Source organism: Lethenteron reissneri, chromosome 12 (assembly GCF_015708825.2).
Source record: "Lethenteron reissneri isolate LAM-NWPU_2019-01 chromosome 12, ASM1570882v1, whole genome shotgun sequence".
NCBI lineage: Eukaryota > Metazoa > Chordata > Hyperoartia > Petromyzontiformes > Petromyzontidae > Lethenteron > Lethenteron reissneri.
The window spans coordinates 4547187-4560935 of NC_083790.1; positions in this window are offsets into that span (position 1 = coordinate 4547187).

Sequence of the window (13749 nt, forward strand, 5' to 3'; positions counted from 1 at the left end):
CACCCTCAGTCTAAGAGAGTAAGGTAAGCACACACACACACAGTGACTCGTACCTTGGCAGCCGTGATGGGCCTTAGGGATTACGTTTGAGTCTCGTAATCTGTTCATCAATGATTCGTTTGTATCGTCTCGAATGCCGCTCTGAGCGCTTAACATTCTGTCAGATAAATGTGAAACACGAGTGTGCGTACGGGTGGCGCTAGTCGTAAACCGTGTATGACAAGGTCCAAGGGTGTACGGGGAGCACGTGCTATCGGAGCGGGCAGGCAGCCGGGCTGATTCGGGAACTGCACGTGGAGCGATAGTGGACCGCAACATGCATTGTGTTCCTCTCTTCCAGGAATTCCGGACGAAGCGAAGCAGATTTGAAACGTAACAGTTATTTTAAAGGGCATTTTTTTTTTTACCTGTATAGGTCAATAACTCATTGGTGGTTAAAATGTCTACGGGAGGCATTATTTTAAAGTTTCTTGCTTAATGAGCATTGTTTAACAGGCCTGAGCAAGAGGTGGAAATTGCACATTTCTATGGCGGGGGCGTGTCTGTTGATGAAACAGATTTCCTGTTTTTTTTCAGCAATGAGTCAGTTGTGTAAATTCCACATTCACATGGTGGGGCAAGTTTGTTGATATATTGTCGTTGATCTCCTGTTTACAATCCTGAGTCAGAGATGCACAACCACTTCCTGACAAAGTGGAACTCATTTCATGGACACTGGAGGAACTACGGGCTGCGTTGAACGCCCAACCAGGAATTGAACTCGCGCCCATCGCCTGCGAGGCGCTAGCTCTTCCGCTGGTGCCACCGGACTCTGAGGCGGACGGTGCCACATTTAAAACGTGACCAGCACTCGCGTCGTGTGATGCAGGGCTGTCCGGCGATTCGCAGGTTTGTACGGAGGTCTCATTTGTCGTTGGCATCGGCCACCGAAAGCTCGTTTTAAAGCAAAATGGAAACCACAAATCGGAGTTTGGCGCAGGACGCGTCACGAGAACGACCTTTGACGAGAGACTAGGGACAACGTCGACCGAGACAAAGCCAAGAGGAGGAGGAGAAAGACGGCGGAAGAGACGGCGAGACGAAATACATTTAGAGAGAACAAAAAAAAACGTTCAGGAGGGGGCCCCCACTGGATAAGCACAGCCGAGGAGGGGAAAGGAATGGAAGGCAATAGGCTGGGAGGTCTTTCAGTTACAGGCGGACAACATCAACTTATCCTGGGGGTCACCAGCAGTGGGTAGATACAGGCGGACAACACCAACTTGCCCTGGGGGTCACCAGCAGTGGGTAGTTACAGGCGGACAACACCAACTTGCCCTGGGGGTCACCAGCAGTGGGTAGTTACAGGCGGACAACACCAACTTGCCCTGGGGGTCACCAGCAGTGGGTAGTTACAGGCGGACAACACCAACTTGCCCTGGGGGTCACCAGCAGTGGGTAGATACAGGCGGACAACACCAACTTGCCCTGGGGGTCACCAGCAGTGGGTAGTTACAGGCGGACAACACCAACTTGCCCTGGGGGTCACCAGCAGTGGGTAGATACAGGCAGACAACACCAACTTGCCCTGGGGGTCACCAGCAGTGGGTAGTTACAGGCGGACAACACCAACTTGCCCTGGGGGTCACCAGCAGTGGGTAGATACAGGCGGACAACACCGACTTGCCCTGGGGGTCACCAGCAGTGGGTAGATACAGGCGGACAACACCAACTTGCCCTGGGGGTCACCAGCAGTGGGTAGATACAGGCGGACAACACCAACTTGCCCTGGGGTGAGTGAGTCAGCCGTTCTGGAGGAGGTTGTTAACTGCCGAGGGGTCTTTCGTCGCATTCAGGCGCTGTCTGCGCTCTGACGTGAACGCCTCAACGACCTTTGCCTCTCGATGTATTTACTCCCGTTAATGATGGAAAGTTTAAGTGGCAGCTCATCTCTCTCTGTCTCTCTGTGTCTCCCTGTGAACATATTGTGCACACCTCAGAGTTGCTCCCCCCCACCCACACCCACCCCCCGTCTGTCATTACAACATGCCGAATCCAAAAATAGGAGCAAGCTTTTACAAAAACCATCGTTATGAATATTTTATCCGACAGACTTTACAAATGTCTCCCCCCTCCCCCATGCCCTGACGTCGCCGCAGCAAGATGAAGGCTACGCAGCAAGAATTGGGTTCCACCTTGTGACGGCACTGACGCTACCAGTTTGCGGCACACATCTTATTCCTTTTGGAAAATCGTTGAAATAACCATTCCACACCGATGGGCATAACCTTAACTGCGGCGCTAAGCTGCGGCGGCTTAATCTGCTTACTCTGTTTTTTTTTCGCCCGGTTACTCGAACACAAAAGAAAATGTGGACCTCTACTGAGCTCGGACTGGATGTGCATTCATTCGCGTAATCGACACTGGCATATTGTGGGAGGGTTTTTTTTCTTCCTGGGCCAGGACAATGTTTTTTTATGTTTATTTCGGCTATATACACACACACGGTATAAAGCAGTGCCGCGAACGTGCACTCGACTTATTGTTTGCAACGCTTTAACGTGAACGCTGTGGCACATGCAACGGTTTTAAATAAACACAATATCCCGTTGCACATCTTCAACCGAAGGATCGCGTGGTTCCCTTCGTGGTGACCTCCCCCAGCGCGCTGTTACTAATTGGTTGATCAGTTCCTGGGGGGGGAGGGGTGGGGACAATGGAATAATGGGGGAGCAGGCTGGGATTAGTGGCATAGCGGAGTCGGCATTGGACTCGGTGCAAAAATACACAGTTAGGGCCCTCTGTCGAATTTTCCACTTCTTTCGTAGCCCACTGTTTGGACGGGCCCAGGTGCAGTTTCACCGCCTGCAAACGTCATCGCCCATGCCACAGAGGTCACAACCGGGTACCCGATAGCCGTACCCTACCCGATACCCGGCTACCCGTACCCGGCCGGGTACGGGTACGGGCAGCCGTTTGCGACCCTGGTGCAGCCGGGTACGGGTACGGGTAAGGCCGTGAGTCACCGGTGAGTAACCGTTTGTCACTCATTTCGGGTAGGGTACTGGTATGGGTAGCGTACGGATAACCGTACCCGCCCGGGTACGGGTACCCGTTTGCGACCCTGGTGCGGCCGGGTACGGGTACGGGTAAGGAATCAAAACCCGTTTGCGACCTCTGCCACGCCACCGTCTGACCTGGCCGTTTATCAACCTCTCGAGAAAGAGACGCCCAGTCCGAGGTGTCTGATTCTGATTCTGGAACCCAGACTCTCAGTGCGTCTCTGGCGCCAGTGGAGTAGCGTCGGTGGCAGTGGCCCTGGGTGCAAGGAATGGATTTGAAGCCCCTCGTCCGATTTCCCAGCTCTTCATAGCCCGGCTTCTTTTGTCCCCTCTGATCCGTGGGTCTTCTGTGCAGTTGCACCGCCTGCACTCTCGATTGTCGTGTTCCTGACTTTGGGGGGCAGAATACGGAACGTAAAAGTAGCTCGGGCGGTCTGCAGTAAGGTGTAGCAAGCTAACAGTTGATTGTGAAACGATCAATGTTCTGCGCAAAGCCCATGACAATGCTTTCTCATCACAACAGCACAGTCAGTGCCCATCCCAGAATGAAAACCATAATAACGTCAGGTTTCTATTTCACACGACTCTCTGTGCTTTCAGGGAAGAAGCAGGAGTGTGAGTGTCGGCATGTTTGTTCCACGTGCAAGCATGCGCCTGTACTTATTGTGTACCGTACGTCCCTTTTTACCAATCTACTGCTGGGAGAGGACTTCACTCACGCCATACTGGCCACGGAGGCTGTTCGACCATCATCCACACGCGGGTCGGTGGAGGTAGGGAGGAGCGTAGATGTGGGAGCAGAGTACACCCCAACAATTTCGTATTCCCACTTCCTTCTATTGCCAGCAACGTAGCCCACACAGCAGCCTGTAACATCTGTTTTAATCACGCACCGTGGTTGACACTCACTCCAGGCTCGATCTCGACTCGAGCCTGCTGAGCTGTCGAGATCTGGTGAGATCGGGGCGGGTGCATTCTGGGGGATTTGTCCAGAGGCTTTTGCCATTCGTGGGAGGTGACTAAAATGCCTCTGAAATTTTCGATTTAAAGCTTTCGTGACTGCAGGGATTCGTCTTCTTGGTTCTTTCGGTAAAGTCACGTAGAATGGAAATAATAAAATAATAAAAATAAAACATAACATTATTTTGTTATGTTTTATTTGTATTATATTATTATTTCCATTCTACGTGACTTTACCGAAAGAACCTAGAAGATGCCTCTGAAAATGTTTGTATTTCTCGCGATTTTCATTGAAAAACCCCTGCCGTATTTGTCAATGTGTTGTTTTTACTTCACAGCCCTTCATTGATACACGGCTGGATGAAGTCTCTCCCAATGCCGTTGTGGGTCGAGGCGGTTGTCTGACCATACTTCACCACGCTGGTCAGTGCGGATTGGCGAAGGTGGTCGGATATCGCTCGCAAACGACTTTTGTCGTGAGCGGCGTGAGTTGAACTCGGGCCGCCAATGTTTTCACGGTGCGACGCGATAACGGCTGCAGCTTCGATCAAACTCTTGTCAGTTTAACATGGAGCGTAATTATTCGAAGTACAGTAATATTATTATTATTTTCTTAAGCGATTAAATAGAACACACGGTCAACGAGCAGGCTAGGATGACTGGGCAGCACAGGCGACTGAGCCAGTGGCCCAACAGGGGGCATGCAAATAATGCCCTAGACAAATCTATAAGCTGACAAAAAAAAAGCAAATAGACCAGCAGTGGTGTGAGCAAGCAATTTCAGGGCTTCGCATAGTAATCGAAATGACTATATGTCAATAGCAGTTAAATACAGTATATAGCAATCGATTATACTGGTAGGAACCCACCGGTTCCACCAGCCTACAGGGGATTATTGGGAGGGGCTGGGTGGGGAGGGTGGGGTTGGGTGGGGGGTGGGAGGAGTGGGGCTGGGTGATGAGGGGCTGGTAAACCCCGAGGTGCCCTTATAAAACTCAACGTTTAACCTACTCACGCCGGCTTGTGCCCGCTCTCACAGTCGGGCATATTTGCGGAATACACCACGCCGCCGTTGACCCTGGCCATTGACCGAGCAACCCAACGTTCCTACCAGCTCCGTCACAAGGAATGTGTTTTATTAATGGTGACGACAAAAAAAATCATAATAAAGGTTGCAGGTTACATTAAATACTATTAAAAAAACTTATTTTTATTTTACGAGGTAAGGCCCACTGAGCTATATAGTTATTTTAGAAGCGACCTGGCCACAAATGAAAGCTCAACGAAGTGGCTTGTAATGTGACAATGTATCGCAGCCAAATACTCTAAACGCGTGTTTCTAAATGTGGAGGGAAAAACCAGAGGACCCAGAGAATAATCCACGCGACCACGGGGAGAACGTACAAACTCCAAATATACAGCAGCAGGCGTCAGGGTCGGGATCGAATCCACGACCTCCTGTATATCAGGCGAGGTAGTTAACATCTCCTAGCCACCGCGATGATGATGAGAGAGAGAGAGAGACACGAAAACTCCAAATATACAGCAGCAGGCGTCAGGGTCGGGATCGAACCCACGACCTCCTGTACACCAGGCGAGGTAGTTAACATCTCCTAGCCACCGCGATGATGATGAGAGAGAGAGACACGAAAACTACAAATATACAGCAGCAGGCGTCAGGGTCGGGATTGAACCCACGACATCCTGTACACCAGGCGAGGTAGTTAACATCTCCTAGCCACCGCGATGATGATGAGAGAGAGAGACACGAAAACTCCAAATATACAGCAGCAGGCGTCAGGGTCGGGATCGAACCCACGACCTCCTGTACACCAGGCGAGGTAGTTAACATCTTCTAGCCACCGTGGCGCCCTATGCACCGTGTAGCAGTGGCCACGGCCAACATCCAGTGGCAACATCAGAAGCAGTTCTCAGCGCGCCCCTTCACCTGCACACAATGACCCAGGGGTGGTAAGTTACAGATGTTATTGTTACATCACAATCGCAGGGATAAAGCAGCCGCAAGGTGGGTTAACACACTCTGCTACGAACCCGGTAACTTGAGTTCGAGTTCCAGCCTCGGAGAACACCCAGCGTGAGAATGAAATCTGCACCGACGCTGCTTCTTCAGCAAAAGAGCTGTAAACAATGAACTGATTGGTTTAACACGTAGCATGATTTCGCGACCAATATTATTCATAATAAAGGTGTTTGGGTTAGATCGCGTAAGTATAAATGTGTCGTAACCCTCCACCACCCGACACAGCCGATTAGTAAGGGATTTGTCACGTAAACAACGCATCAATTAGCTACTACTTCAGCCCACCGGTGTGTTGGAAAGTAAATCCGCAACAATTACAATTTGCGTACGACGTTTCGCTGATAATTACATCCAGCATTTTGGCTGATTTGCCAAATCGCCCGACGATGCTGGTTACGGCACATTTCTACGTATGCAATCTAACCCAAACACATTTATTATGAATTAACTGATCGCCATCTGCGACAAAAGTATTTCCTTGAAAGAAAAAAAAACAGGGTTCATGTGTCCCGATACAGCGTGCTGTTGTGGCTCACAATTGGAGGTGCCACTCGTGTGTTTTTTATTCTGGTTGTTGTTATTGTTGAAGCATCAATGTTCAGGACGCGCTGTCCCCTTGCTGGGGCACAATGGGCCGCGCTGAGTTCGCGAGGAAGCGAACGGCAGCACCTTTTCACTCATCGCCTCGCGAGATTGACGTATTTCGCGACGATGGCATGTGCAGCAAAACGGCAAGAAAAATATATATGTAAAAATAAAACAAAAACGAAAGGAAAAAAAACCCGACAGAATTCAATAACCACTGCAGATTTCTAACGTCCTGTCGAGCTGATTAAAATAATAAACTGCGGCCCTTTGTTAAGCCATTGCCAGGATGAATTTCCCCACCGCGACCTGTCATTGGGGCTTGTTTGACCTTACTTCACCGCATTGGTACGTACGTAACCAACCGATGAGCACAGTTGGCGATGTACGGTGTGAAAGAGTACTCTGCGGTTCTTTTGGTAAAGTCACGTAGGTGAAAATAAAATAAAATAAAAAATCACGACGTTTCGGGCGCAACACAAGCGTCCGTCCTCAGGTGGGGACAACCACAGCGACAAAACAATCGATTGTTTTTGGATCTTTGCAATCACGAAAACTTAAAATATACGTGTGAAAGAGGTTCAACATCCATCCATTCGGTGTGGGCTCGTGAAGACAGGTGTGGCCAGGCCCGCGTTTGGGAGATGTTATCTCCCTTGCCTGGTACGCAGGAGGTCGTGGGTTTGATCCCGACTCTGATGCCAGCCGTATATTTGGAGTTGACGTTATCTCTCTCCCCCGTGGTGGCCGCGTTGATTTTGCTCCGGGTTCCTCCGGTTTTGCTCCTCACATTTAAAAAACATAAATTTAGATGATATGCCTGCGACGATAAATTCCCACATCATTACACAAGCCATTTGGACGAGCGGCCATGTGTGGCCCAGTCGCCTCTGAAAAAGAGCTATTACCCCAGTGAACTTTACCTGATTAAAAAAGAAAGAAAGATGTCATTATCCACTGATGGTTGGCCATGGCTTGGAATCAAAACTCAAGAGCGCAGCGCCTTAAACGCTGCGCCCCTCCACACCACAGTACTTGTTATCATTCATTTTTTTTCAAACACTGATTATTGTCACGATGTGTAAAACGCAAAACTATTCGCTGTTTCTTCAGTGAGCAGCAGCGAGGGTGCCGTGCTGCAAACGGGGGCAGCTCGCCGGCCTTGCGATCCAGAGAGAGGCCCTCCGCTTCGATCTCTCGGCGCGGCAGCTAAAAAAAACCATGCCCGCCGCGGCAAGCTCCTTGAACACCTTCACACGCCCCCCGAACCCCGACTTAGTCCGCCCAGGACGGGGCAAACCTGCGGACCCCGGAGCCGCGTGAGGTTTTTTAAGGTCCGCTGCTTCGTGACTGTTCTTCATCAAGGACCGCCGTCTCGTGGTGTTCACCTTGCGTTGCGGTTCCTTGAAATAGTGAGTGGGGTTTTTGTTTTTTACAGAATTATACCCAAAAAAATGACTCTTTTTTGCTTGTTATTCTTGCTTGCCGAGCCCCTGGACTCAGCAGTGCGGCATTAGGGTGGATCGGGGGGGCCGCGTGTGGTGGCGTAAAGCGTGGGTACAGCCACCTCTTCCCCAGACGTCCGGCCACCCAGCGCTACAGAGTGGGCCAAACGCCGTCGGGAGAGAGCGGCTCTCAGAGTCTTAAGAGCCCCCCCCCCCCCTGCGTAGTGCAGGCCTATTGCGTCTGCGGTGGCGTGAGGAAGCAAATTGCAGGGCTGCACCTTTATCTTAACTGAAGCCCTACCAGGCAGAAAGAACAACCTCGCCACAATTCGAGCTCTGTTCTGTAAGGGAGGCCACTGAGACCTCCACGCAGCACAGCGACTGCACGATGGAGAGCGGAGGGAGAGTGGTGGGGGGGGGGGGGGTCTCGTCTTTATCCCCGACAGGAAAGGGAAACTGCCGGTGAGACTGGACTCGTAAACTACTGAACTATTTGTTTTTTTCATTTTACCAGGTAAGGCCCACTCGAGAATATATAGCTCGTTTGCAGAAGAGACCCGGACACAAATGGCAACTCAGCGCAGTGGCCCTGTCGTGTGAAAATGTAGAGAAGCCGAACTCGCTGAACGCACTTTGATTCTAAACGTGGAGGGAAAAACCGGAGGGAGAAAAAAACTTCAAATATACAGCAGGCGTCAGGGTTTAGGATTGACCCCAGCGACCTCCTGTATACCACCAGGTGAGGTAGCTAACGTCTCACCACCGTTGGACAAACGCGGGTTGTCCTCTCACTGAACGGTGCCGTGAATAATGAGCCCTGTCCGTTAAGCGAAACGCGAATGCCATCTGTGGTCAAAATCCACTCGAGCATGCAGTGGGGGGGAACACAGAGTCCCAGGGCAGCCAAGGAACTAAAAACAAGCAAAAAACCTCAGCGATGTCACAAGAGGCTATATTCATGCGTTTATTTCTTTTCTTTTGAGATAATTTCTCGATTTTCCTCCCCCACGTGTGCATAGTGTAGTGAAGGGGGGCGGGGGTGACTATACTGTATATGACCCTGTTGAAGCCACGCGAAACCTCCCGTTGCCAAATGAGGCATCGAGAAAGCTGTAAATGCGGTACAAGTCACAGCCCGATCCGTCAATCCACCTTGCCATGGCCATATTTCCAGTGCCGGATTATCCTAGCAGCACAAGTAGCTACCACATGCTACGGACCCCGCACTTTCAAGGGGCCCGCGCTAAATGCTTTCAAGCTATCAAATCATGTTCTTGGTTCTTTCGGTAAAGTCACGTAAAGGGAAATGATAAAATAATAATAAAAATTCTAAATTCCTGTTCAGTGATTCTGCACTTGCTCTATTACTATAGTACTATACCGCCTTAAACTTTTATGAACGACTGGGTGATTAAGGTTAGCGATTTGTCGTATAATCTGGCTGTTTGGCGAATGTCAAAATACAATTCCTTTACTATGCAAGTTAAAGATTTGTGTTTTAATATTTACGTGTTATTTGTGCTTAATTTAGGGCCCCTTCAAAAAAAATATGCTACAGGCCCCACACTGGCTTAATCCGGCACTGCATACTTCACCACTCTGGTCGGTTAAGGTTTGGTGAAGATTGGAGGAGGGGTGGGGGAGGGGGTGCCTTCTACCACCCAAAGACAAAGATCCCCCGTGTAGCCTAAGGGCGTTGAGGCAAGCGCTCTCGCTGAGCACCTATAAAGGACGGTACGGAGCACGACGGCATGGTAAGGCCACCGCCTCCCCCGGGCAGCCTTTGTCTCCCCAACGTTGATGTATACACACCGCACTAGGAACTCGCTTGAGGCTGAGTCGGCCTAAGGGAGGCCCGGAACAGGTTGAGACATTCATCGCCGATGAAGTGAGCCGTGACCGGGTAATCCAACTCAGGTGGCCGGGTCACAGTTGCAGTGCGCTAACCACGACGCTACCGCTCCCCCCTACCACGGTTCTTGTGATCACTGTTAAATTGCTTATGGCTTTAATTTGGTGATTTCGAAAACGTTTTTGGTTTGGCCATGTTTGTTTGTTGTAGTACGGAGTTAGAATGATGGCTTTAATCTAAGTTGTCTTGTGGTTGTTGTAGTTCTTGTTTGACTTGCATCCCACTGGGATTTTTGCACAGCGTTGCTTTTTTCTGGAAGACTTTGCAGTTTTTTCCTGGATTTTTCTGTTTGCGTATAGTCACTTTAAGATGTTTTCATGTTTTTGTTTTTTTGTTTGTTGCGGTTGCACCCGATTCAAGAGCCGAATGGCTCACAGGGCTATACCAAATAAATGAAATGAAACTGAAAACAACACTGTCTATGACACCCGTCTACTGAGGATGCTGTTCGACGCGGTATTTAACCGAAACGTAGAGACACTGACAGACTGGGACTAGAAATCGGCCCAGCTATTTGTCGACAAACCGGGATACCCAAATTGCCGTGTGCGATCTCATTGACCGCATTTGGGTCCAAAAAAAACCCAAAACGGGTGGCCGATGAGGAGGAATAATCTTTGGGGCTGCCGAATATTGGGACTCAACGCCAACTGAGAACGTACGCAAGCAACACACATTAGAGGCAATCCGATAATTAATAAAATTATGTAGATATATATATTATTTTTTACTCTGAACACATTTGCAATTGCCTCACAGAGACCGGACCATCGGCCCTCAGAATGGACTGCTGCCCTCTGGCCAGAGTTCGGGGCCCTGCCTAAAGAACACCAACGCTGAGATGGTTTCTATTAATTCTAGATTTGAAGCTTTCGTTACTGCAAGGATTCATACTCTTAGGTTTTTTCGGTAAAGTCACGTAGGTAAAAAATAAAAATAATAAAAGTAATAATAGAAATAAAATAATAAATCACGACGTTTCGGAGGCAACACAAGTCTCCGTCATCAGGTGGGATCGTCACAGCTACATTTACTGTATCAAGTGAGGCAAAAATTTTCAAAATACAAGTTTAAGGGGGGGGGAGGAGGGGGGGAGGAGCTTATCTGAGTGTGGTAGCCAATGAATGGAACGTTTTGGGGGGTGGGGGCTAAAAGAGAACAACATGTGACATGCTAAAGGTGCACATGGTGCTAGAAGAGAACGACAATGCACATGTTGTTTTACCCAGACCGGTGTAGCGAGGATCCACTGAGCCATGCCACCCCAGTTTGATGTGTGAATACACCATCACCATGGTGCCAGGACCAACGTCGTTTGGCTGATGCCCCAAAGTGATTTGTCTGACTTAGTAACGTCACCGCCATTGTTGTATTTCGTTCCCTAGCTATCCCTGTGTGCGTGTTTCTATAACAACAAAACTACAGTCGGACGACTTTACACAAGGGAAGAACGAATACAACTCAACGCACCCATCTCCAATACTGACTCAAAAGAAAGAAAATATAACATGTGAAATGAAGAGGGAAAGAGTTTTCAAAATCCACGTATTTTTTTAAATAAAGGTCGCAAACTTTAAACATTTGGTGCACACCTCATGTTAAACTCTCCGGAGGCAAAGTGCAAAAACTCCCCTCTCCATTCGCCCTAAAGAGCTAATGAGCAACAATCTGTCTCCACTACAATCCCCATCACTGCTCTCAGACTCCAGGCAAACATTTACAGAACGCAAGGGTGAATGCATACAACATCCTAGACAGCAAAACAACCGAACTCTTAATTGATGTTGTTTACAGGACGCGTGTTTTAGTGGCTTGTTTCTCCCATCTCGTTTGTATTGTTTCTCTGATGTTCATTGTTGACACAGTTGTTGAGCACAGGCATCAAAGGCAACAACAAAAAAAGAGCGACTAGCAACAAACAGCACAATAAACAAAAAGCTCAGTCCTGTCTGTACAAAGTTACTTCACTCTATTACCACAAGTGTAACGTTCGCGTAAGGTTTGAGTGATGGCACACGCGCTGTGACCCAACGCTTGGGAGGCGAGGATTGTGGATCACGCAAAGTTGTGAAACCCCCAAAGCCATCTCCATGGAGAGACGAAAGTACAGCAAGTAGATTGAATCCATCTGCGCAGAACTTTGAGTGTTACTCCCTCAACAACCCTGAGGTGCGACTTTATTTTGAAGGGTGGATGCGTACAACAATTCAGAAAGGGGGGGGGGCGAAACGCCTTCAATGTTGAAAATATTTTTTATACAAATAATCTACGTTTGTCCATCATGTACTCTGCTCTTCCCCAGTCCACGTGACTTTACAAGCCGGTCCCCTCACACGTGATGGGGGTGTTCTATCTGCTCTCCGGTGTATTTGCACAAAGTAACTCAATCGGCCAAACATCCCCGATGCAGGAACCTCCTGAGAGAGAGAAAAAACAGTCATGAGACTCTGTCAGGATTTCCTGGATAAACAATGGCCATTGTATATTATTATCATTATGTGATTTATATAAACCCCATTAAATTCTCACATGCACAATTTGGCGTGTCGTGATTTTAACCGATGCATCGTTGGATGTCCCAGTGGTGGCATTCATTTCGCTTAAAGGCCTCAACGGGACCACGACGGGCCATTGGGGCCAATTGAGGCCTTCAAGCGAAATTCATATTGGAGGCCCCTCTTTTGAATGTTTACAATCTTAGCGAGATGCCAGAAGAGAGACAGACGACAAAGTGATGTAGATGCGGTGGCATAAGAGAAATGTAGACATAAGATAGATGTAGTGAGACGAGAGCAGAGTGTGTGTACACAAAAGATATTAATACGGGCGTTATGTCTATTCCAATAAAAGAAACTACCATTGCCGGTCATCCTAATCCTCGCAGAAACTGTTGCCTCGCCATTGAACAAAGACGGCCACTGCATCGCGCACCTCCAGATGCGCTTCTGCGGCCGTCTGGAACGCTCTTCCGTTCCGATATTAGGAAGCCACTGGAGCAATGCACTTTTAATTCTATGTTGAAAATTATTTGATTTAAAAACTGCTTTTTGTGTTTAGTTTGTTGTCCTTCCGCCGCACCTCCGATTGGCATGGTTGGCTACGTACGGTGCGAAAGAAGTTCAACATACATCTGACGAAAGTAGACATCGGCGAGTTGCCATAGAACGGAAACACATTTTCGGCGATCAACACTTCCTCGAAGAAGAAGAAGAAAAACGACCAGCAACTTGCCAATTCGTCACTGCCAGTACCGTGCGCAGGAAGTGATGAGACACAAACAACTGTAAACAGGGTGGGGTGGGTCGGGGAGGGGTGTTCCTTCTTTCCTGCGATGAGACTCCGTTTCAGCCCTGGACCGGGTTTGGCCGACGGACACGCGGCAGCGAGAGCGCCGCGTTTCGAATCGAGCGACAGATGCTGCAGCGCTCCGTTTCACCGCAAATCGCGAGCGGAACAGCGTCCTGCGACATTCGGCCCCGACGAAGGGCGGCGCCACCCCGATGATTTGCAACGCGCCGCTGGAGCGCTTTGGCTCCGGCCGAAGGGGCGTGGAGGTATCGTCGGCAGAGCCGCCGATTCAGGAGGACACCTGCCAGAGCGCGTTCGCTATGACAACAGGCGCGAGCCGTTTGTGTGAAGGCAGACACACAAAAAAAGAACCAAGCGAAGCGGGTGGCCGTTTCTGGCATTTGCAGCCAAAGTCCAGCCCCACGTCTGGGCCCCCCTTTTAGCCGTGTCACCTCCTCCCCTAACCCGTGAAACGTC